The 24,695-nt window shown below is 42.0% G+C and overlaps 2 long non-coding RNA genes across 2 annotated transcripts in view; both read left to right on the forward strand.

Annotated features, from left to right (window-relative positions):
* Positions 1–1,532: 1,532 nt before the first annotated feature.
* Positions 1,533–24,695, forward strand: part of LOC135363965 (uncharacterized) — a 57,428-nt gene continuing 34,265 nt past the window's right edge. Inside the window, exon 1 of the long non-coding RNA XR_010410410.1 lies at positions 1,533–2,278. This is a non-coding gene — a long non-coding RNA (uncharacterized LOC135363965). The remainder of the gene's footprint in view (positions 2,279–24,695) is intronic.
* LOC135363966 (uncharacterized) lies at positions 16,418–18,157 on the forward strand. The gene is made up of 3 exons (XR_010410411.1): positions 16,418–16,580; positions 17,119–17,183; positions 17,657–18,157. It is a non-coding gene; the product is annotated as an uncharacterized LOC135363966 (long non-coding RNA).

Consider the following 24,695-nt stretch of genomic DNA (forward strand, 5'->3'; position numbering starts at 1 on the left):
TGAGACACTATTATGTATTTACAGATTTGAGTTATTTGTTAGTGGTTAGGCACTGGGCCCTAGATCTAGGTTCACCATATAGAATTAGTCCTCCTGAACTACACTCTGACAAGTTGGATCCCTTCTTATATAGTTGAGCTTTTTACCAAAAGAATCCCTAAATACATGCCTTTCAGCTGGAATTTAACTTGTTTCATTACTTAGTGAATTGCATAGTCCCTAGGCACTACCTAAGGTTATATCTTGACCCCTCTCCACCTTTTTTCCCCAAAACCTTTTTCAAACATTTTTGGATTTGGATTGATAGGATTCTGCACCACCCCCTATCCCCTCTAGTCTGCAACTGCTTAATGAAAGAGTTATTAATGTTTTTGCATCCATAGACCCCTTTGGCAGTTTGATAAAGCCTATGGATCTCTTCTTAGAATAATGTTCTAAAATCTATTTCATAAAATACATAGGATCACAAAGGAAACCAATTATTGGAATATGTAATCAAAATATTAAAACAAATGTGTAGAACAATTTATATATGCTTCTTTGTTAACAGATTAAATATCAAGATCTCATGACAAATTTAATTACTATCATAATTTCACAGTAATGGTGAACAAAAATGATAGTTCAAGATATTTGCAACAACCATAAAGATTATTAATTGAAAATACCCATAAATTCTACTAGTGACAAAGTCATCAGTACTACTAAGACTGCTGTGGTTTATTGCCTCCATTTATAATCGAAGGAAATGTTACATTGCAGGTTAGTGAAAATAAAGATGTGATTTTTTTTCTCCATCTGAGTTTATGGTGCAGTGGAGTTCCATTTCTGTACTGTGAGCTTCTTCACTCTTTTCGCATTTTTTAAAACTTGTCTCATCTACCACCATTTTCTGTTCATTTTTATTAATCCCTCTGGAACGAATATTAGAAGGAGACTGAAGGAAGTGCGGGAAATTGGTGAGTACAGACTTGACTCCTGCAACGGATGCCTGTCACTCGGCCCATCCCCCTTCTGTTACTCCCACTCTCAATGCTCTGCCTCCCAGGCCCAGCCAGCTGTTGCAAGCAACTCCCCAACTGTGAAAACCAGCCTTAGTCTTGAAGGGTGTGGAATCTGCATTGGTTTTGTGGATTTATCTACAATATCTGCCCACAGCTAGCTGTTTTCTCTCTTCCTTGTGATCCCGAAACTTGTCATGTTGGAAAAGTGTTTTGCTTCAGACATCCTGAATCTGGGCAGGCCCTTTGGAATGTGTGAGAATTCACATTGTTTCCCTGTTTCAACCTCTATAGATCCCTGAAGGCAAAGTAGAACTACACATTACCAATAAAGCAGAATATTGAAGACTTGGTATGGAAAATGAGTGCTCCAGGATATAAACAATATATCCCCAGCATTGTGAAGCTAAACAATGAAGGCAATTATTTTGCTAAAGTGGGGACAACTGGTTAGCCTCTGCAACATTCTTCTCGCTTCAGTTCCAATGCCTGGAGACAGGCAGTATAGTGGGACTCTCAGTGGTGAGTGTAAATGTTTTCTGCCTTTGGTGGCACTGCTGTTTTTACAGTGTCTTTCTTGCCCTGGGACTCTTGTTGATTTCTGCCTTAGAGGTCGAGGGCAGAGATGTTCTAGTTCTCTCGGCGAGTTCCCAGGGGACTGGGAGTGGACTGGATGCTAGCCAGGGCCATTTATTCTTGAAGAAACTAGAAACCAGTGGGAGATTGCTCTGTTTATTCAGAAGGAGTGAGAAATAAACTAGCATGTGACAGGGCAAAGAAGTTTATCTTCATCTAGACAAACTTTTATTTTTATAGGTCTATAGAGGTGATAAAAATGAAGGTCAGGAGAGCAGGAATGGCTGGTAGTAAAATGAGAGAGAGAGAAAGAGAGTGTGTGTGTGTGTGTGTGAGAGAGAGAGAGAGAGAGAGAGAGAGAGAGAGAAAGAGGGAGGGAGGGAAGGAGGGAGAGAGAAGAGAGAGGTTTCTATCCAGCAAAGGTTTTCATGTAGAGTTGGGATTCTCCCCCCTTATTTTCTCTCTCAGTTCTTTTTTTAAAAAAAGGAAAAAGAAAAAAGAAAATTTAGAATATATAAAGCATACAGAAAAGTAGAGTTAATGATATAATAAACATCCATGTACCCACCATCAAATGGGACAAACATTCCAGACACCTGGAGGTAGAAGGAAGCACTGATGAGCCAATGAAGATGCCCCAAGGAGAAGGGGTCCACGTTAACCATCTTCCTGGCCCAGAGAATGTGAAGCCACCCAGTCAGGTAAGAACTAATATATCTCCTTCCTCTCTTCACTAACAAGTCCTTACCAGGTTGGCGGCAGGGGGGTGGGAGGGGGGGAATAAAACAGCAGGTATTAAGTGGGTGAGGAAGAGAGATAGAGAGAGCAGACAGTAGAAGGCCCTACTTCCTTTGCCTCTTGCCAGCTGCCTGGGCTGGTGGAGGGAGAGATTTACCACTAAGTGAAATTGTGAGTTTTGATTATCTCAGGGGATTATGCATTGTAATTGCTAAACTGAGACTGTGTTTGTGACTTAAAATGACTGTGGGACTTGTCTATTATTTAAGAGTGAGCAGAAAAGCCATGAGACTCAGAGCATTCAGGAGCAGGGAAGGTGATTTCCACTGAATTCATGCTTGGAAACGGTGGGAGACAAAGCCAAGCTGAGTTTGACTGCCAGGAGTCATGCTTGTTCTACATACCACATGGAAAACATTTAACCAAACTTAAGATGCCCTTCATACTAAGGCAAACTATAATTTTAGGTGCTACCAGGAAAGAAAAAAAATTGCTATCTATGATGCATCAAAATTAAGGCAAAAATCCATGATGCCCAAAAAAGCAAATCTTAAGTAAAGACAAGATCAGTATTACTGATTTCTTCCTCTTGCCTCAGGCTTCAATATGTCCTGGCATGGCACTGCCACTGATTTTAGTTAAAATTTTGATATTTTGCTCATCATGGTTTTTTGGCATTAATTTTGTTTTTAAAAATGTTCATTAAAATATATTTATCCTGGGGTGCCTGGGTGGCTCAGTCAGTTAAGCATCCCATTCTTGGTTTCGGCTCAGGTCATGATCTCAGAGTCCTGGGATTGAGCCCTACTTCAGGCTCTGCACTCTGTGGGGAGTCTGCTTGGAGTTCTCTCTCTCTCTTCCCCTCTCTCTGCCCCTCCCCCTGCTCACACACATGCGCTCTCTTTTTCTCTCAAATGAATAAATACATCTTTTAAAAAAATGTATATGGGACGCCTGGGTGGCTCATTTGGTTAAGTGGTTAAGTGTCTGCCTTCAGCTTAGGTCATGATCTTGGGGTCCTTGGATCAAGCCCCAAGCCAGGCTCCCTGCTCAGCAGGGGAGTCTGCTTCTCTCTCCCTCTGCCCCTCCCCTCCGCCTCCCACCCCTGCTCATGCTCCATGCTCTCTCCCTTTCTCTCTCAAATAAATTAATAAAATCTTTAAAAAATAAAAAATAAAAAAATAAAAAAATGTATATATATTTATCTTGATTTTTGAGGTTTTTTTGGCGCCCAATTAAAATATCCATCCCAGGCAAGTGCTTCACTCACCTCACCCACATCACACAGTTCGGAAGATAGAAATGGGAGTAGAAAAAAAAAAAGGAAGAAAGAAGACGAGGAGAAAGACAATAGGAGGAGAAGGAGAAGAAGAAAACAAAGAAAGATACATCCTTTTGTTCATTTTCTTGTCCCTGTAATTGCAAATGGGAGAAATAGTTTGATAAATTTCCCTAACAGGGATCTCTTTAAAGTTCTTGCTGGAAAATATCAGAGATGGTCTGATGGATAGCCTCAGATAACACTGAGGAGGGGAGCTCTAATCTTCTTGAGAAGACTCCAATTTACTGCCTGGATGACAAAAGTCCACAATAACTGGCTAAATTGGTGCTTTCAACGCTGTTGATATTAAAGTATGAAGCAAAATTCTTGTTGTGTTTATTTCCTCATTCCTGCCATTTAAGGAAATTCCCTGTAGTACGAATGAAAGCATAAAAGGAGATTTATGATACTGTGTGTAATGGTAATACCTGGTACACAGCTCTCTGCCATTTTCATCACCTCGCTTAATTTTCATATTTCTCATTCAGTGCTCAAAACGACCACAGGGAGTGGGCAGGGAAGGTATTGCCCCATTTTATGGACAAGGCATCAGCCTCATTTTCCAGATGAGGCTGGCCTAAGTCACATGACAAATTGCTACAGACTGGAAACCAGATCCTTGATCTTTCTACTTCAAGGACAGTGTCTTTCCTGCACAGTGTTGTGTGCCACTGAAGACATGTGGAGACACTTCTAAGTGGCCGCATTTGAGGGATTGCAGCTATAATCTGAGCTGGTTAGCAGCTGATCTCCCTGAGGCTATATCCAGTCTCCTAATGCTGTTTCATATTAAACAGGTTTGAGAGTGAGTCACTTGGCTGGCACAAACCAGTAAAGTGATTGCTTCAGCCCTGCTTGGAAACTCTAAGTCCTCCCTTTGCCTGGGGGTAGCAAACTCAATGCAAACCTCAGCTATAATACTACAGCAGCTCTGGGGCTGACTTTGTGTTTCACATGTATAATTTCAGGCTTCATTTAGCATTCATCTGTTTTCCCCTTCCATGCTTACAAGATTTGGTACTGAGTTCTCTTATGCTAACACCTCAGTCTACACACGTTTTCCTTTGTTTAGGGGATACTGGAGTAGAAAAGAAGATATGTCCTGCCCAGGGAGCACTCAGTCGAAAAAGGAAGCCCTCAGTGAGCCCAAGTGGGCCACTGCCCAACACTCTGGTGAGCATGGGAGGTGATAGAATTCTGATCAGTTCGAGGAGGGAATTTGGATTTTTTTGCTTCTTCTTGTCCAGCACTGAGGCATAGGTTGCTCTTGGTCATTGATTTGGGAGCTAAAAAAAAAAAAATCCCCTCTAAGCTTCAGTGGAGAGAACATCTGGCTATCCTTGAGGTGGCCTCTCTCATTTGCCACCCCATGCCCTATATAGCTGTAGGACACAGCACTTGCAAGGTTTTATTGTTTTACTTTGTTAAATGACTGTTCTTCTGTTCGACTCTGAGCACCTGGAGGGCAGGGACCATGTCTTATTTTGTAATCTCCAAAAAGCTGGCTCATCTTGTAAGCAGTTTTATCATCATGTGGCATCCAAGAGTAAAACACAATTCCAATCACAAAAAAGTCTCCAAGAGACCATGGGCAGAAATTATAATCTTTCTCTCTCTTTCTCTCCCACCATGCTATTCTGGCCTTTAATGATCTGTCTCCCCAAATCCACAAGTCAATTCATTGACCCACCTTTTCCTAATTTTCTCACCACCTCAACTCCATCCTCACTCATGTGTTTTCTCTGTTTCTCCATTTCCCCTCCTCCAGATCTCTGCTCTCTACTCCTCCAGTCATCTGTGCCTCAATTCTTTATCATATGGTCTCCCTTGACGTCTTCCAGTTTTCTCTTCTACCCATTCTCCTGATCAGCACAACAAGGCTCCACAAGTTTAATATGTGAGCTCCTTAAAGGGGCTAGGAGTGTTGGTAGAAGGACAGGAGGTGGCTGTGAATACCTCTACATTAATACATTTGTCCTTGTCTCCTCAGCACCTAGCTCCGCATTTAGCACGTATCAGGTTTTCAGTAAATGATCCATGAATGAATGAAGATTAGCCTTTACCCAAATGTATCATCAGAGCTGTTTATGAGTGCCACACCTTTCAAAAGGAGACTGGCAGATCAATTGTTTGTTTGTTTGTTTTTTGTTTACAACATTTTGGCTCTTTTAAACCTGCAGGCAGAGGTGCCACACTCTCGGTAGCCATCTTCCATCAGGGAGGGGGTAATTCCTCCTAAGCTCTCTTGTGCCTGGGTACCCAGGTCACAGATGCCAGGTAGAAAGCCTTGTCCTTGTGTGTCTGCCGGGTGGATGGGGCCTGCTTCATACCTTGATCCTGCCAGTCTGGTTCCTGAGACTGGGCTTGTGCTCCTATCCTTCTTGTGCCTCAGTGAACAGAAGGCCTCAATGAGCCTCTTTTACCCAGAGCCCCAGTTCTTTTGAGTGGGCTCTTTCTCGTGACCCCGCAACCCCTGTCCTGTAACAGGGCTGAGCCTGTTACATTTGGCTCAGATTTTTATCTTTTGTTATTGATCCCCTACTGGGTCCCCCTTTTCCCTCATCTCTAGTATTTTTGCCCTCCATTCCTATTCTTCCTTACAATCTCCTAGCAACCATTTGCCTAAGTCTTTACTAGATGCAAGCTTTGACAGCTGTGTCATCATAACATTCTTGGAATCAGCTTTTGAGAGCCACAGCTCAAAGCGGAGACGGAAGAGGGAAAGATGCCCGCTATCCCAACAGCATGGCCTACCTGTTATGGTCAAGGCTTCCTGCAGAGATGTGATTTGAAGGTTAGCATTAATACATTTCGGCAAGAATATTGCATATAAATGGCTTTTTATAGTTGGATGTTAAGATACATTTCTACGTTATATGGTAAAAGAAGAAAAGTGATACAAGATGGATGGAGAGTTAAGTTGAAATGGAGATAATTCCCTGAAAACATTATGGCAATTCTTCTTTTTTTTTTTTTTAAAGATTTTATTTATTCATTTGAGAGAGAATGAGATAGAGAGAGCATGAGAGGGGGAGGGTCAGAGGGAGAAGCAGACTCCCTGCCGAGCAGGGAGCCCGATGTGGGACTCGATCCCGGGACTCCAGGATCATGACCTGAGCCGAAGGCAGTTGCTTAACCAAGTGAGCCACCCTGGCGCCCCATTATGGCAATTCTTTGAGAAGGCATTAGGATAGGGCTGATGGAAAACACATTCGTTGGATAATAAAGTTTTAAATTGTTCCCAGATAGGATCTTCTAAGTTCTACTGCTCCAACACTGCTCAAAATCCGACTGGGAGGTGATGTTAGCATCTCGGACTCTTATCAGAATCCAAGTAGAGTTTCCCTATAGGCTTCTGATGTGGTTTTGTTCAGACCTGTTAGTCATTAAATATTAGCCAGCACCTGGGAAAATCTTAAGATTATCTGGATAATGTGAGCACTAGTAGAAGTGTTATTTTATTAATATTTATTTTATACAGAGCGCTGTTCATTATTTTTAGTGTTCCTGAGTTTACAGATAAGCTTGCCTGTTCTCAGGTGTTGCCTTCTCTGGCTGGATCAGTGGAAGACAGTGGTGAAATGCTGGTTTAATGAGCAGCACCTAAGTAGGTGAGATAGTGAGAGCAGATGGGAGATAGATTAGAATAGAATCGGGGAACCCATGGCTTAGTACTCTAAATGAGGCCAAAGAGTAGTTGTTTTTGTTTGTTTTTCTTAAAAGAGAGAACTAGAAAGTGGTCTGGTAATGGTTTTTCATGGGGTATTAGAGTTTAAGTTGGCAGAGTTGAAACAGTTTTGGGTAATGATCACATTCAAGGCAAAGCCACAGGAGTGGCTGGTGAAAGGGAAAGGAGGTAGAGGTCACCAGCAATCTTGGCAGGACCGGGGAGGAGAGTTTCACTGAGCTCCAGTGAATGTGGAACGAGTGACCAAGAGAAGAACAGATGAAAACCAGGGGTACAGCAATGGGTGGAGAGTTTTTATAACTGAATGAAAAATAAGGGTTTGGATGTGGTAATGTGGAGCCAGAAGAGAAACCAGGCCCCTTTTCCCGTAGCTCTGGGGTGTGTGAAGAATGGAAGGATAAGCATCCTCAGCCCAGGGTGCTGCAGGAAAGGCAGGGTCCTTCAACAAGGGTCATGTTTCAGTTAAGACAGGAGGAGAGGGACGCCTGGGTGGCTCAGTTGGTTAAGCGTCTACCTTCGGCTCAGGTCATGATCCCAGGGGCTGGGATCGAGTCCCACATCAGGCTCCCAGCTCAGCAGGAAGTCTGCTTCTCTCTCTGTCTCTGCCTGCAGCTCTCCCTGCTTGTGCTCTCTCTCTCTCTGACAAATAAATAAAATCTTAAAAAAAAAAAAAAAAAAAAAAGACAGGAGGAGAGAGGAGCCCAGTGGGCTCTTACATTATAGGTAAGGGGGTTTATGAATGGATGAGGGCTCCAGAAGGCCAGCAGAAAGGGTTGGGTTATGGGAAGGAAAACATAAGAGGCTGAACCAAGGGGAAGATGGAGGTGATGGTACCAGGGAAAGACAGGCCATACAAGGGGCTGGCATTCAGGGTGGACGTAAACCATGCCAGTGGTGGAGAGGTCATAAGACACCATTAACTAGTCTAGAGAACCTGTCTGGGCCTCCAGCATAAGGGATTTCTAAGCTCCTGCAGAGAGGGTGCCAGGTGGTGTCCGAGGCTAGGTGCTGTCCACCCTCATGGTCTAGTCAGCAATGAGAGGCCTCTGCCTGGAGCTGGAAAGGGATACAACATGGCTGTAATGTTGTTTGGTGCTTCAGCAAGAGCCAGCCTCCAGTAAGGAAGGTAGAATTGGTAGACCTGGGGTAAGTACCAAGTAGACAGCTTTGAGCACTCCTGATGACCTCTCCACCCAGGCCTTGGTTCTTACACATTCTCAACATTGTGTTTCCCTGAGTGAATTCTCATGGGTTCTTTCCAGACCTGGGTTCTTACTCTTGGAAAATGCAGCAGCTTGTCCTTCATTTGCTCTCTTTCAGGTGACAGACTGGTCCTCCCTCAGCTCGCTCTCTCTCTCTCTCTCCCTAAACTCCTAGCTCAAAGATATCTTTCTCCCTTCTCTCCAGGAGGAGGACAAACACAAAGCAGCTCTTTGTTTTGGACTTGAAAACTCAGTGTTTCTTTTCACCTAATTAGAAGAAAGTATTTTTCCATTCACTTCATTTCTTACTGGAATTTGCTAACTGGAGCTGAGTAGCTTAGTTTGCATGTAAGGTTTGTTCATTAATTAACAGCCTCTACTTCTTATCAGGACTTAATATCTAACCGAGCACTGGCTAAACCAGAAAGAGGGCTCAAAATTGCTGGTAGGTTCTGCTGTGATGGGTCAGGACCTTCAAGGTGGTGTAGCAGCTCTGTTTTCTTTGCTGGAGGCTATTCTGAGACCCTCTAAGGCGTATACCCTGACATGTCTGGGGATCCTTGACAAAGATCAGGGATAGCTACCACTTGGCCCATTTCTCATAATGATGAAGTAAGACAAATGACTCAGGATTCTAAGAGAAAGAAAATATTCAAAAGAGGTTGTTTTTAAAAAATTTTTTCCCAGTAAGTCCTTTTTATTTTCTACTCTAGAAAACACTAAATAATTGCTAGCTATTGTCTCACTGGTTTCTCTGCTATTTGGTTGTGATAGGCAGATTTTTGGTTCCAAGGTTTTTGTTCCCTGATAATACTCTTGTGCTTATGCTGTATTAATTGGCAAAAGAGGTTTTGCAGATGTACTTCAGGTGACTAATCAATTGACCATAAATAGGGAGATGATGTGAGTGGATCCAATGTAATTATGTGAACCCTTCAAAGCTGAGGGCAGAAGAGGAAGGCAGAGAGATTCTGAGTATGAGAAGGATTTGATGTGCTGTTGCTGGATCTGAGCTAGGGGGAACATGTGCAAGGACCAGAGGGAGGCCTTTTGGAGCTAAGGGCAGCCCCTAGCTGATAATCAGCAAGCAAGCAGAGACCTCAGTTCTACAACAGCAAGGAAATGAATTTGGTTGACAACCTTAATAAACTTGGAAGCAGATTCTTCCCCAGAGCCTCCAGAAAGGAATGCAGCCCTGCCCACACTTAGACTTGGGCCTAGTGAGACCCTAAACAGAGAACCCCATTGACCTACGCTGGACTCTGACCTACAGAAACTGAGACAGTAAATGTGGGTTCTAACTTTCAAAGTTTACAGTAATTTGTGGCAGTAATAGAATATGGTTGTACACGGGCTTTCTGTTTTTTGTCCAGAAGGTATGAGCAGTGGAGACCCTCCTTTCTTAGGAGGAACTAATGAAGCAAGTGTCTTCATGGCAAGGTTCTATGGGCAAACTTGGTCACTGTGTTCAAAGGGGTGAAATGGCTTGGACTCTTGTTTTATAATCTAGATCTCTGCAGTTCAGTGTGGTAGTCACTAGCCACAGATGGCTTAAATTGAAATTTAAATAAATAGAAATTAAATAAAATTAAAAATTCCGTTCCTCAGTTTATTAGCTATATTTTAAGTGTTCAACATCCATATGTGACTAATGGCTACCGAATTGGAAAGCACAAACAGAATATTTCCTTTATTGCAGAAACTTCTATTGGATGGTTCTGGTTTAGATGAGTAACAGCAATGACATTTGATTGCAATTTTCTCATTTGGAACACTGAGAGGTAGGATTCTCTTACTCTCTAGTAGAACTATTATAAAGCAGAATGCATGCAAATTTCTCCCATCTGAAGCAAGAAAAGAACTTTGTGAAAACTTTCATGTCTCTGCTTTCTTCCCTTATCACTTGCATAAATAGCCTCCTGGGGATAGAAAACCCTAGACTTGCAGTAGAACACTCTGGGAATACCAGAGACAGGGTATCAGGCCTCACATTTTTCCAGATGAAGTACGGGTTACAATGTGGTAAATGGTATGGGGAGACTGGGTGGCTTAGTAGGTTAAGTGTCTGCCTGGGATCGAGTCCCACATCGGGGGTCCTTGCTCAGCAGGGGTCTGCTTCTCCCTCTCCCTCTCAAGTAAATAAATTAAAAAAAAAGAATCTTAAAAAAAAAAAGGCAAATGGCCAAGAAGTCCCCTGGCCTGTGCTACAGGATTCTCCAAGGGTATCCTGTTACCATAAGACAAAGGTAGCTGCTGGGGCAGGCCACTAAGTTTACCCCTGAAGTAAAAAAACCCAAATAGGCTATAACTGTCAGACTTGACTCTTCATGTTGGTTTTCAATGCCCCAAAGTGACACTAACCTATAAGAGTGAAAAGAGGCTTATTCTCTCATAAAACTGAAGCATTTAGGCGCTGGATCAGACTTCTGCTTCAGGCTCAAACAACAAAAGTTGAGCCATAAGACTTCCTGGTCCACCTCGTTCGTAACTTGTCGTGGACTAAAGCTTGCAGGTGAAGTAGTTGGAGAGGTATGGCACACACACAGGAAAGAGTCTGGCTCTGGGGTTAGAAGAGCCAAGTCTGAATCCTGCATCCATATTGTTGTATTATCCTGAGCTAGTTAACAAAACTTTATGAGCCTTTTTTCATTTGTGATTCTTCGGGTTGTTGCAGGGTTGTAGTGTGGATTAAAGGAGAGAGATGTACAGATTGTCCAGCAAACTCGAGTTGCTCAGGGAACAGTAGCTAATGTCACTTACACGTGTCAGCCCCAGGTTGTTTCGGGAAAAACCAGTCACATGTGTGGTCTTGTCGCCATTCTCACCTCAGTCAGTGCTCCTAGAGCCATATCCTCAAGCCAGTCATTTCAACAATTGCACTCCCCCCCCCACAAAAAAATTCAAATGTCCTACTCCCTCACCTCTACCCAATATATTCCTTTGAACATTAGATACCCTTTGATTCCTGCATGTTACCAACAGCTCCGACTGATTATTTCATTAAGATAGAAGCAACCAGAAAAAAATTTCCACAGGCTCCTACCACCACACCTGCAAACCTTCTGGCATAGACTCTGCCTTTCTTCCTGCTTATAGGTGAATTGTTTGTGCTTTTATGTAAGTCAGTCTCACCACCTCTGCACTGGATCCAGCCCCTCTTCCCTACTCTAGAACTTCATTCCTGCAATTGTTCATCTCTCCTCCATCATTAATTTTTCCCTTTTCACTGGATCTTTCCATTGCATCAGAAATACTATAATATTTCTCATACATAAAAAAATCCTTCCTTGGGGCTCCTGGGTGCCTCGGTTGGTTGAGCGACTGCCTTCAGCTCAGGTCATGATCCTGGAGTCCCGGGATTGAGTCCCTGCTCGGCGGGGAGTCTGCTTCTCCCTCTGACCCTACCCCCTCTCATCCTCTCTTTCTCTCATTCTCTCTCTCTCTCAAATAAATAAAATCTTAAAAAAAAAAGAATGCTTTAAAAAAAAATCCTTCCTAGACCCCTGTCCTTCTTCAACTTGTAACTTTTTTTCTCTGCTCCCCTTTATAGTGTCCTCCACTGCTATTTTCTCATCTCCCTGAATTCTAATGCTAGAGCGTCTCAGGGTTTAGTCCTCAGAACTCTACTCTTACCTGTCTATGCTTACCCCCAAGAGGATCAACAGATTTCCATGACTTTAAATACCTTCCGTATGCTGCAAATGTCTATGCTCTGCCTGGATCTCTCGCTTGAACTACAGACTCTTATATCTCACTGCCTAGTGAACATCTCCATTGGATGTCCAATAGGCATCCTAAACTTCATATGTTCAAAAATGTTGATTTTCAGGTCCCAGCTTCCAAATCTGCTCCTCCCTGACTCAGAAATGAAATTCCACTCTTCCATTTGCTCTTGCTAAAAATCTTGGTTTTATCTTGATCCCTCTTTTCCTATCACATACCTTACCTAGTCCATCAAAAAGCAAAAGGAGAGGCACCTGGATGGCTCAGTCAACTAGGCATCTGACACTTGATCTCAGTTCAGGTCTTGATTTCAGAGTCATGAGTTCAAGCCCCACGTTGGGCTCCATGCTGGGCGTGGAGCAAGCAACGGGAGAATGGAGGAGGGGAAGGTGGCAGCAGAGTAGGAGGACCCTAGACTCGCCTCCTCCCACGAATGCAACTAGGTAACTCTCAAATCATCCTAAATACCCCAAAAATTGAAGAAAAAAAACCACCTGAGGACTGGCAGAACAAACCCCACAACTAAAGATAGAGAAGAGGCCACATTGAAGAAGGTGGATTGAAGATTATTAGACAATAATCTAAGGCAATATCCCAGTTGTGTAAACTAAGGTATAAGATTGGTATGACTTGGGGGGGCGCCTGGGTGGCTCAGTTGGTTAAGCGACTGCCTTCAGCTCAGGTCATGATCCTGGAGTCCTGGGATCAAGTCCTGTATCGGGCTCCCTGCTCAGCGGGGAGTCTGCTTCTCCCTCTGACACTCTCCCCTCTCATGTGCTCTCTCTCATTCTCTCTCTCAAATAAATAAATAAAATCTTTAAAAAAAAAAAAAGATTGGTATGACTTATATATATGCTAGACATGTCAGCTGTGTTTTCTGATATGCCTATAGACCCTGCTGAATGGCTGCCCTACATTCACCTGTCACAACTCAACTGATGTAGAAGTGAGCAACTAAAAAAAAAATCAGATAATCATAAATATGCCAGTGACCTATTACATATTCTGATACATTAAGAAAAAGAGCTGAAAAAAAAAAAGCAAAGGTAGATCAAGAGTCCCAAAAAGCTATTTAATTGAGACCAGAGAAAAGTCCCAAAACACCAACCAATACTCCTCTCTAGTGACCAGAATTCTGACATAACCTACGTGTATTCACCCTTAAATCAGCAAATATATTTGGAGCATTTATCATGTTCCAGGCAATGTTCTAGGAACTAGAGATATAGCAATAAACAAAAACAGGTAAAATTCATGGAGCTTACCTTCTACTGGGGAAAGACAGAAAACTCGTCAGATGGATAAGGAAGAATTCTTCAGGGTAGGGGGACAGGAAGTGATTGAAGGATACTGTTTTAGATAGGGTGGTCATGGAAGCTTCCACAATAAGGGGACAGTTAAGCATAGACATTTAAGCATTGAGCACAGTGAGCCATGCAGATATCTGGGGATAAATTATTCAGGTAGGAGAGGTATGTGCAGAGGCCCTGAGGCAAAGGTGATCTTGGAGTGTCCCAGGAGATGGAAAGAAACATCTGTAATTAGAGTGGAATGAGTGAGGTGGGAAGTGGTGGGAAATAAGATCAGAGAGCTGGGGTGAGATCACATAGGCCTTGCAGCCCAAGAAAGGGATTTGGGGTTTTATTCCAACAGGTTGGAAGTCAGTGGAGGATTTTGAGCTGAGGTACATCATGATCTGACTCACATTTTAAAAGGAGCAGTCTGACAGGTGGATAAAGAATGGACTATATCAGGGAGAGGGTGGATACCGGGAGACTAGTTGGGGGGCTTGTTCCACTAACCCAGGTGTAGGAAGATGGAGCTTGACTTAGTTACTGTGGAGATGGCAGGAAGTACTGGATTTAGAATTCATTTTGAAAGTAGAGATGACAGGGTGTGCTGGTAACATGGTAGATGCATAATTTATATTTGTTGAGTGAAGAGATACACAGTGTATTCTGGCTTGAGGCAGGACTTTTCCCTGGTCTAGATGAAATATTCCTGTCATTGACAGCCCCCACCTCGCTTTGTTCTCTTTCCATGCTCATTTTCAACTGTCTGATGATTAACACTTTGTTCCACATGCCCTGACTCTAGGGAGGGGTGTCCTGAACATTGAACACTAAGGTCACTGGAAAATATCTACAACTCTAACTTAGTGAATTGGAATTCTGGATTATTTGTAATTCTCTTGTCAATTTTCCTCAATCTGACCATCTCTCTTTGTGCTGATAAAGTTGAGCTCCAAATTTGAAAACATGAGACCCAAACTCTGCAACATGGTGGTCCCACATGGTCCTTACACTCTGTTGGGCCCATTCTGAGCCATTAATTGGACTCTCTTTTTGAGAAGTTTTTCTCATCTTAGCAATTGCAGGTTTCTTATTACTCTTCAAATTCTTATTCATTTTTTAATATGTGGAATTAATATAATTGGGTAGGAACTCAGTTACCATTGTTGGAAGACTTACAGAGTTGTTCTTTACTCCCAGGTCCTTTTTTTTAATTCCAAGGGCAACAGTAATGCCCTACCAGGACCAGGACAGGGGTGGGGCAAGTGCAGTGCCTAGGGAACATTTAAGGAAGCAGTCACCTAAGGGCCATGTAAGTGCAGGGTGGCACCTGAGAATGGGGGCCTCCTGAAGGGCAGTTCTGGGCACCTCCATAGCCTCACCCTAGTTCTGGCCCTGATGTCTACAGAGAAACATTTTGGTTTATTAACCGGGCAACTGTAACATCAAGAGCAGGACCTATTTCCCACTGTTTGGCCATGACTGTGCAACAGAAAGCTGCTCTCTGAGAAAGCAAATGGCATGGAGAGAAGCCATGTTCTCTAGGAAGCTCTGCCAATTTAGAAATTAAAACCAGTAGGAAAATGGTGACAAACATTATCGAGGTTCGCTTCATAATCAACTCAACAAGCTACTGGCATTACTTTGCTGAGGGCTACCTGATCTGGTAATCATATCTATAGCATTTCTATCGTGTTTGCAATTCCTCAGATACAGCATTTAAAAAAACAGTTGTTCTTTACTATCTTCTGTGCCTTGTTTTTACATATTACAAAAATTAACAGAACAAATAATGGCTGCAGTGTGAATGCTTTGGACAATCAGGTAAGGGCTTATTTTTAAGGTTGGGTTAACAAATTCCATTTTCAAAAAGAGCCCAAATTGACTGAGTGATTCTAAATTAGCTCTTTAGTTTTTGCCCTTAACCACTGATAATGCCATTATTAATTTCAATTACTTAGAGGCAACATTAATACACGTGAAACAAGAATGGCGATAAAGGAATAAATTACTTGTTGCAAGGCAGAATGACATTTTGACTGGCACAGAGATTTTTTTTCTTTCACGCACTTTGTGCTTTGACATTTCACTGGCACAAACATTTCACAAATTCTTGACCTAATCTGATGTACTGTTGTTTAGCAATTGCTGACATGACATGTTTTAACCTCAAGCTCACTGGATTCCAAATGTTACCTTTTCCTGTCAATCAGGGTTGGATGACCCCCAAAAAACAATCCAAGAAAAAGTCTATGTACCTAGGAGGTTAAGGATATTTTCCCAGAATGGAGAAAGAGAAGGTTGAAGTAGGAAGAGGTATCATTCAGGGCAGTTGTGGGGTGGAAAGAGGGCAGAAGACAGAGCCCCAGGGGACCCCAACATCTTGAGAGAGACAACATCCTCAAACACAAAATATCTAGGAATAAACCTAACAAGACATAGGTGGGGCGCATATGACAAAAATGTAAAACTTAGGGATAGAAGAGATTTAAAAAATTGATAAATATATTATCTTTCTAAAATGGAAGGCTGTATTGTATAAAAATGTCATTTCTTCTCAAATTACTTTTTAGGTATACCTTGACTCACTGCCTGTGGGTATCGGGAAGAGGTCACATTCATATTAATACCCAGATTTTGCTAGCTCATATGCTTCTCTTGACATCTTCTGCCTCCCAGGTCTTTACTCAAGAACAAGCCAACTCACAATGCTCTGCTCTGTTCTCCTTTTTAAGGGTTGTAACAGAAATCCTGTCAGTTTCAAGTAATACAACAACTCCAACAGTGATTTAAATGATAAAGACATTTAATTGTTTCCCATCATCATTCCAGTGGTAGGCAGTTCCAGGAGTGATGCACACTGGCTTTCTCAAAATCATCAAGGACCTAGGCTCTGGTTCCACTTTTGCCAACCTGGGAAAATTTTTCTTATTCTTAGACTGTTGCCTTGTGGATGCAAGTCAGAAGAACCATAGCTTCAAGCATAATGTCCACACATAACCATGTTCAAGGCAGGAGGAAGGAGCAGGGACGAAAGGGGTATGTACTTTTTTTTTTTAATTCTGGCAAGACATATTTTTCTAGAACTTAGTCCCAGCAGACTTCCCCTTGCATCTCATTGTCCAGAGCTGGGTCATATTGCCCACCTCTAGACTAATCACTGTCCAAGGGGGACTGCAACTGCATGATGGATTTTGATCAAACATGATTCATCCATGGATAGGATGAATTCATTCATCCATGGCTGGGAACATGGCTGACAGAACAAAACTGTTGTTCTGTTAGCGATGGAGAAGGGGACATGGCTGTTGGGTAGGCAGCCAGCAGAATTTGCCCAAAGATGCAATACCCACAGGCATTTGAGAGAGGCCTCTCACAAGACCACTGCTCTGCTGGCTGCCCCAGACTTTTTTGATCTGTAAGGCACAGTTACTCTCCCTAGTGGCTGCTCCCCGTCCTCAGAGTATTGAAGCTGCTTGGCTGCCTGCAACAAATAGGGGCAGAGTGGCCTTCTCAGCAATGTGCATCATGTTGCCTGCATCTCACAGCATTAATCTTTGTGTCTGGTCTTGCCCAGGTGCTCATGGAAATATCTCCTGCCACAGTGTCCTCTTCCATTTGACTTTGTGTCAGATCCTGCTGGTGAGCTCACTCAACATCCATTCTCATCTCCCTTTTCCACCTGCATTCTAGAAGCTGGAGGCTAAATATCTTTTATAGCCTCCTTTGCTAAGAAAGGTAGTCATTTCTGTGACAGTTTTGGGTTCTGCTATGTGAGCAGAAACTTGCTAGGGGTTTCTGGGCAAACCTTCGTTTTGCTGATACAGGTCCTGGCTTCAGCTTTGATCATAGTGCTACAAGTTTGACATGATCCTAGTCAAAGTACTGATGATATTATTCAGGGGGATGATAACACAATTATTCTAGAGTTTACCTAGAAGTATACAGAAATGAGAATAGCTAGAATATTAGCTTTAATAGGGCAGGGATTATATAAAAGCAACTTACATTTTGTTTCTTCCAATGCTTTTATGCTTTGAAAAAGACTTCCTAATTCTGAAATCCTTTAAATATTTATCTTTTTTCTGTTTTTTTCTGGTGCCTGGGTGGTGTAGTCGGCTAAGCTTTGGACTCGTGGTTTCAGCTCAGGTCTTGATCTCAGGTGAGGTTGACCCCACGTGGGGCTCTGCACTCGGTCCCGAGTCTCCTTGACTTTCTCTCTCCCTCTCCTTCTGACCCTCCCCCACTCCCTGCATGTGCACTCTCTCTCTCTCTGAAATAAATAATCTTAAAAAAAACCCCAGAAAACTGTGTACCAGAAATCACTATATGCAAACGTATGAGGCAAGCAATAAACTGGGAAGTCTCCTGGTTTCATCTGGTGACACGGGAGCATGGTATCAAAGAGTAGGGGCAAGAGTCAGTGTTACTGGAGTATGGGGTCTCCTTAATACCACAGGCTGATGATATTATTATTCCCATTTATCATCATCATTATCATCATCATCATCATCATCATCATCTCCATTTTGTCAATGACTACATTAGGAAGTTATAGTTGCCCCAAATCAAGTGGGCACTGAAGTGCCCAAAATCAAGTGTACTGATTCATCCAGATGTCTCTGATGAAAAAAAGCCAGTTCCTCTTTCTACCACACCCCACTGCCAATGAAAAGTTATATCAGAAAAGTTAACTTTCCAACTGAATTAGACATAATCAGAGGAGTGGGGCAGAAGACAGTGATTTGAAAGACACGGAGAGCAAGAGGGATTTGTAATAAAGGGGAAAGATGGAAATGCTACTTAACCAAACACAATGTCCAAATTGGGTCTAGGATCACTGGGGGTGGGTAAGTAGGAAGAATGGACTCCAAATCCATGTTGCTTTGACCTGGACCAAATTCCTGGTGATACATAGCCAAGGCAACATATGGTGGAAAGTGCACAGAACTTTAACATTAGACGGATATTTGTTTATCTCCTTTCATCACTTACTAATCACATGTCAAAATAAGGATAAAACTGAATCCTTAAGTAATCCAACCACAGCCTCCATCAGATTGCAGTTTTTTCTTCTCCAAGGATATTGAGTTTGGGGCTCTTGCTCCCAGTATTTGGCATCCTCCTAAATTGCATTCCCAGACACCAATGGTATAGTCCCAGAACTATATTTAAAGGTGTAGGTGTAGCAGTGAAATTGGTTTGTTGCCAACAAGACCCCAGTAAACATAATTTTATTCAGGTTGGCAGGTATCCACCCAAACTCGATGCATTAAATACTCCACACTGTTTTTCCTAGATTGACATTGCATAAGGATTGCACAATTGCACCACAGCCATCCAGAGAATAGTATTTTTTATTATTATGTTATGTTAATCACCATACATTACATCATTAGTTTTTGTTGTAGTGTTCCATGATTCATTGTTTGTGCATAACACCCAGTGCTCCATGCAGAGCGTGCCCTCTTTAATACCCATCACCAGGCTAACCCATCCTCCCACCCCCCTTCCCCTCTAGAACCCTCAGTTTGTTTCTCAGAGTCCATCGTCTCTCATAGTTCACAGAGAATAGTATTTTTTATAGGTATATTTAAACAGGAGTGTGTATCAATAAACGTAAAACTCAATTAAATAAAAATGATTATGCTCACCATGGATAACTTCTATCAGTATTATTCATATGGCTAAATAATAAAATCCACAATGGAATAGTTCCATTTAAAACTAATGTTGTTCAATTTATGGCCAGCTTTTCAAAATCTTAACTTCAATCACTTTCTTACTTAACATAATTATAGCCATAAATAATTTGAATTGATTAAATTTGAAAATGAAAAATTCAATTTATGAAAGGTTATAAAGCACAGTAAAATATAGCAAATTTCTATTATAGGTATATATCAGATAGCACATGAAAATTAGCTTACATTGTTTGCAAAGGAATTCTTTTTTTTTCAGTTTTATTGAAAAATAATTGACATATATCACTGTAGAAGTTCAAGGCATACAGCATGATGGCTTGATTTACATATCTTGTGAAATGATTACCCCAATAAGTAGAGTTAACATCCATCTTCTCATATAGATACAATAAGAAGAAAAGGAAGAAAAAAATTTCTCCTTGTGGTGAGAACTCTTAGGATTTACTCTTTTAACTTTTCTAAACGTTGTACAGCAGTGTTAGCTATAGTCATCATGTACGTTACACCCCTAGTAATTATTTGTTTTACAATTGGAAGTTTGTATCTTTTGATAATCTTCCTCCATTCCCCCTCCATCCTCTGCCTCTGGTAACCACAAGTCTGATCTTTTACTCTATGAATTTGTTTTGCTTTGTTTTTAGATTCCACATATAAGTGAAATCATACAGTGTTTATCTTTCTCTGACTTATTTCACTTGGCACAATGCCCTCAAGTTTCATCCTTGTTACAAATGGTAGGATTTCCTTGTTTTTCTTTTTATGACTGAATAATATTCCATTGTATGTATATATATCACCACTTCTTTATCCATTCATCCATCAATGGACACTTAGATTGTTTTCATGTCTTGGCTATTGTAAATAATGCTGTTATGAACATGGGAGTGCATCTGTCTTTTTGAATTAGTGTTCTCATTTGCTTTGGATATTTCCCAGAAATGAAATTGCTGGCATAAAATCATATGGCAGTTTTCTTTTTAATTTTTTGAGGATCCTCCATACTGTTTTCATAGTGGCTGTACCTGTTTACAATTCCACCAACAGTGCGCAAGCGTTCCCTTTTTTCCATATCCTTGCCAACACTTGTTATTTCATATCTTTTTGATGATAACCATTCTAACAGGTATGAAGTGATATCTCACTGTCGTTTTAATTTGTATTTCCCTAGTGACTAGTGATATTGAGCATCATTTTTCTTTTTTTAAAAGATTTTATTTATTTGTTTGAGGGAGAGAGAGAGCGGGGGTGGGGCAGAGGGAGAGAATCTTTTAAGCAGACTTCCCGCTGAGTGTGGAGCCCAACATGGGGCTCCATCTCATGACCCTGAGATCATGACCTGAGCTGAAATCAAGAGTCAGATGCTTAACTGATTGAGCCACCCAGGTACCCCAATATTGAGCATCTTTTCATGTACCTGTTGACCTTTTGTAGATCTTCTTCAGAGGAATATCTACTCAGGTCCACAAAGAAATTCTTTGTACAAGTAATAAGATAATAAAACACCAACTTATCAAACAGATCAATAGAACTGAAGATTATCACAATAATTATTTTCATAAGTAAAAATGACTGATATGAGAGTGCCTGGGTAGCTTAGTTGGTTAAGCATCTGACTCTTGATTTCAGCTCAGGTCATGATCTCAGGGTCTTGAGATTGAGCCCTGTGTTAGGCTCCGTGGTGGGCATGGAGCTTAAGCTTAAGATTCTCCCACTCCCTCTGCTCCTCCTCACTCTCTCTCTCAAAAAAAATGACTGATATGAGAATTTATATTACTTATCCTTTTCTGATATTTAATAATGAACAAGAACACTCCATTAAAAATGGCCACATTCTTTTCCTAGTTTAGTATATTTGCTTATTATTTTACGATAGCTCTGACCTATAGCTTTGATGTCTGTAAAAGCTATAATTTTGCTACAAACCTTGAAATTAATCTAGAAACAATTTAATGTCCAATTTTTCGATGCACAATTAAAGAAACAAGCAGGTAAAACTAATTGAAATGCCTTGGTGTAGATATATTTAAAGAGTATGGAAAAAACATATTTTCACTTCAGATGGTTCTTAAACATTTATAATACCACATTTATATAAGAGACACACATATCAAGGCTGTTCCTAGTACATAGTAGGTGCTTAGAAAATATTTGTTGAATAAGTGATTAACACACTTTACCAAATAAGTAAGCGCACGTTACCATGTCATAGACACACTTTCTGAAAATTATAGATTTTTAAGCATTAAAAGGTATTCAAATGATGTGTGGCATATTTACTGGAGGGGGTCAGGTACAAAGTCCTCAGACAAATGTTCCTTCACATCTGTTTTGTTTGTTGCACAACATGTCGATTTTTAACTATCTTTCCCAGACCCCCTTCCATTTCTGCACCTGTGAACTTACACTCAAATATTATTAGAAAGGTTCCATCCTTCCCCTAGGGAAGCCACCCTTTTCACTTCTTATTTTAGAAAGAATCTCTGTTGGATTAGATGAGCTTGTACAATTTTCTCTGGCTTTTCAAAACTTCTTATAAAACTTCTTTCTGGGCTCCCAGACCTGAAAGAACACTAGATACTGAATTCTACTTTCATTTTAAGTTTATTCTACTGTTTTTTAGTGGGTTGTAACATTTGGGTTTCCTACATTCATTTTAAGTCTCCCCCAAATCCATGTAATTTTGTCTCATGCCTCATTCCACATGTTTAGTGACTATCTAATCAATCCAGTTGCATGTTTGAGGACATAGAAGGCATCAGTCCTGCAGGGAGTATCTTTGGGGAACACCAGGGATCCCTGAGCAAAACAGGCTCCGTGGTGGCTGGGGTAGGGATGGGGTACAATGAGCAGGGCTAGAGTGCCTAAGGATTCAGCCATGCAGAGCTCACACCAATTGCTTGAATAGAATTTACTCAGGACTTTTATTTTTGCGGGGGGGGAGGGATGGTGGGTAGGCATGGGAGGTGTCACAGAATGGAATACTTGGCTTCTTCTTCTTTTTTTTTAAAGATTTTATTTATTTATTTGACAAAGAGAGAGATAGCAAGAGCAGAAACACAAGCAGGGGGAGTGGGAGAGGGAGAAGCAGGCTTCCCTCCGAGCAGAGAGCCTGATGTGGGGCTCGACCCCAGGACTCTGGGATCATGACCTGAGCCGAAGGCAGATGCTTAACGACTGAGCCACCCAGGTGCCCCGAATACTTGGCTTCTGACTCTCAGCTTCTTGCCTCTTGAGGCTTTGGGAATACCCAAGTAAGTACCAGACAGTGCAGTTCCGCTCTGCTAGTCTGCAGCTTGCAGATGCTAGATTGCCTATCCATTTTCCCTGTCCTGTTCCCAACAGGCCCATTGTTGGGTAGGAACCCCTCTCTCCTCACCTACTCTCCCACAACCTACTGCTCAAGGGAAGCCTGATCCCTGTTCGGTTCCAAGTCTGGGCCTGATTGGCCTAATGGGACTCTCATCCCCTTTGTCAGAGATTGAGTAACAAATGGGCATGAGACGCAATTTGAGCCAATGAAATGTGAGGAGAGGTTTGCTGGGACTTCGAGGAGGGACTTCCTCAATTTCTAGGAGAGCTCCTAGCAGCAGCTGACTCTCTTCCAACAGCAGTTGTTACAGATGAGGTCAAACTGGGGGCAGCAATCTTACCTCCAGCTGCCCCCAGTTTGACCTCTATACCAAAGCATAGAGGAGGGCACTGCTAGAAGGCAGAGGAGGTGACTGCATCCCTACTTTTTAATCCATGATTTGGGGAGGCGGTGTTTGTCTTTTTTCCTACTTCCTTTCTCTCCATGAAGAGGGACTTCTAAAAATAATTGTAAAATATGTACAACATAAAATTTTGCCACTTTAATTGTTTTAAGTGTTCAGTTCAGTAGCATTAAGTGCATTTGCATTGTTGTGCAATCATTCCTACTATTCATCTCCAGAACTTTTTCATCATCCCAAACTAAACACTCAATACCTATTAAACATGAAGAGGAACTTCTAGTCTGGCTGGATTCCAGGCTATGGGCTCTTGCTTGCTAGAGGAGGTCACAGTGTGTTTGAATGTCAAACACATAGGGGTGGCTTTCTTTCTGGCTTTTCCTTCCACCTACATAGCAGGAGGGATGAGCTGTGTCAAGGCCTGCCTCCATAGGGGAGGCCTGGAAGTCTTGGTCCCTCCACTTCTTTTTATGAGAAAGTACTGAGAGAGGACTGGTGGCTGGTTAGACACCCCCCCCCCCAATCATTTGTTGTTTATCTGAACTTCAAATTTAACCTGTCTCCTATATTTTTATTTGCTAAATCTTGTATGCCTAGGTAAGGAGAATGCAGCCCATTGACTTGGGAGGCTTTGAAGGACCCCTGACAGCAGCAGTGGACACCAGTGCCTGGCCATAAGGATCAAGCAAGAGACTAGCAGAGACTAGCATGGAGACAGGACACTCTAGTGACACTCCATTTCCTCATTCCAGTTGCCAGGATGGAACCTAAACTGTACCTCACATCCCACCTGACCTTAGATTGTGTTGGATGTTGGAGGATGAGAACAGAGAGAGAATCCTGAACTGGTTGAGTATTAACCCAAAATGAGCCAAGAGAAAAAACCTGAAGGTGACTGAATTACCCTGCATTGCAAGATGAAGCAGAAATGAGCACTTAGCACCAAGGTCAGTTACAGTGTAATAATGTCACATTTTCCACATCTGAGTGGGTGAGTGACAATTCGTACCTGCTACAGATAAAAGATGGGACTGATGGGATTGTCTTGGAGGTCTCCTCTGTAGCAATAGTTTTGTAGCTGTAGAGTTGAGACTTGAGGCTCTTGAAGGATAAGTAGGACATAGATTAGGTGAGGATGGGAGCATTTCAGAAACCCCTGTTGAGTGCTGGTTCCAGGAGACCCAGCAAATGGGAATGGGTGGGAAGAGGTGTGAGGAAAATCATGACCATTTTGTGTGTGTTTTCAGTTTGCTGCTTCTTAAACATTTGAAGTTGAGAACTGGCTAGAGTTAATGATTATCAACAGTGAAAGGGAGGCAATTTGCTCTGATTAAGCTGATTTAAGAGCTGTTTCTTTTGTTTTTTAATTATTGAAGTATAGGTGACATACAGTAAGAACTGTTTTCTTTCCTTTTCTTTTCTTTTTTTTTTTTAAAGATTTATTTATTTATTTGAGAGAGAGAGAGTACATGAGATGGGGGGAGGGTCAGAGGGAGAAGCAGGCTCCTCGCCAAGCAGGGAGCCCGATGCGGGACTCGATCCAGGGACTCCAGGATCATGACCTGAGCCGAAGGCAGTCGCTCAACCAACTGAGCCACCCAGGCGCCCAGTTCCTTTTCTTTTTTTAAAGATTTTATTTACTTATTTGTCAGAAAGAGAGAGAGAGAGAGAGCACAAGCAGGGGGAGCAGCAGGTAGAAGGAGAAGCAGGTTCCCTGGTATCATGACCTGAGCCAAAGG

The sequence above is a fragment of the Mirounga angustirostris genome, unplaced genomic scaffold (genome assembly GCF_029215605.1).
Source record: "Mirounga angustirostris isolate CCGP_5_RB_7025 unplaced genomic scaffold, mMirAng1.0.hap1 SCAF_1, whole genome shotgun sequence".
In the NCBI taxonomy this organism is placed as follows: Eukaryota; Metazoa; Chordata; class Mammalia; order Carnivora; family Phocidae; genus Mirounga; species Mirounga angustirostris.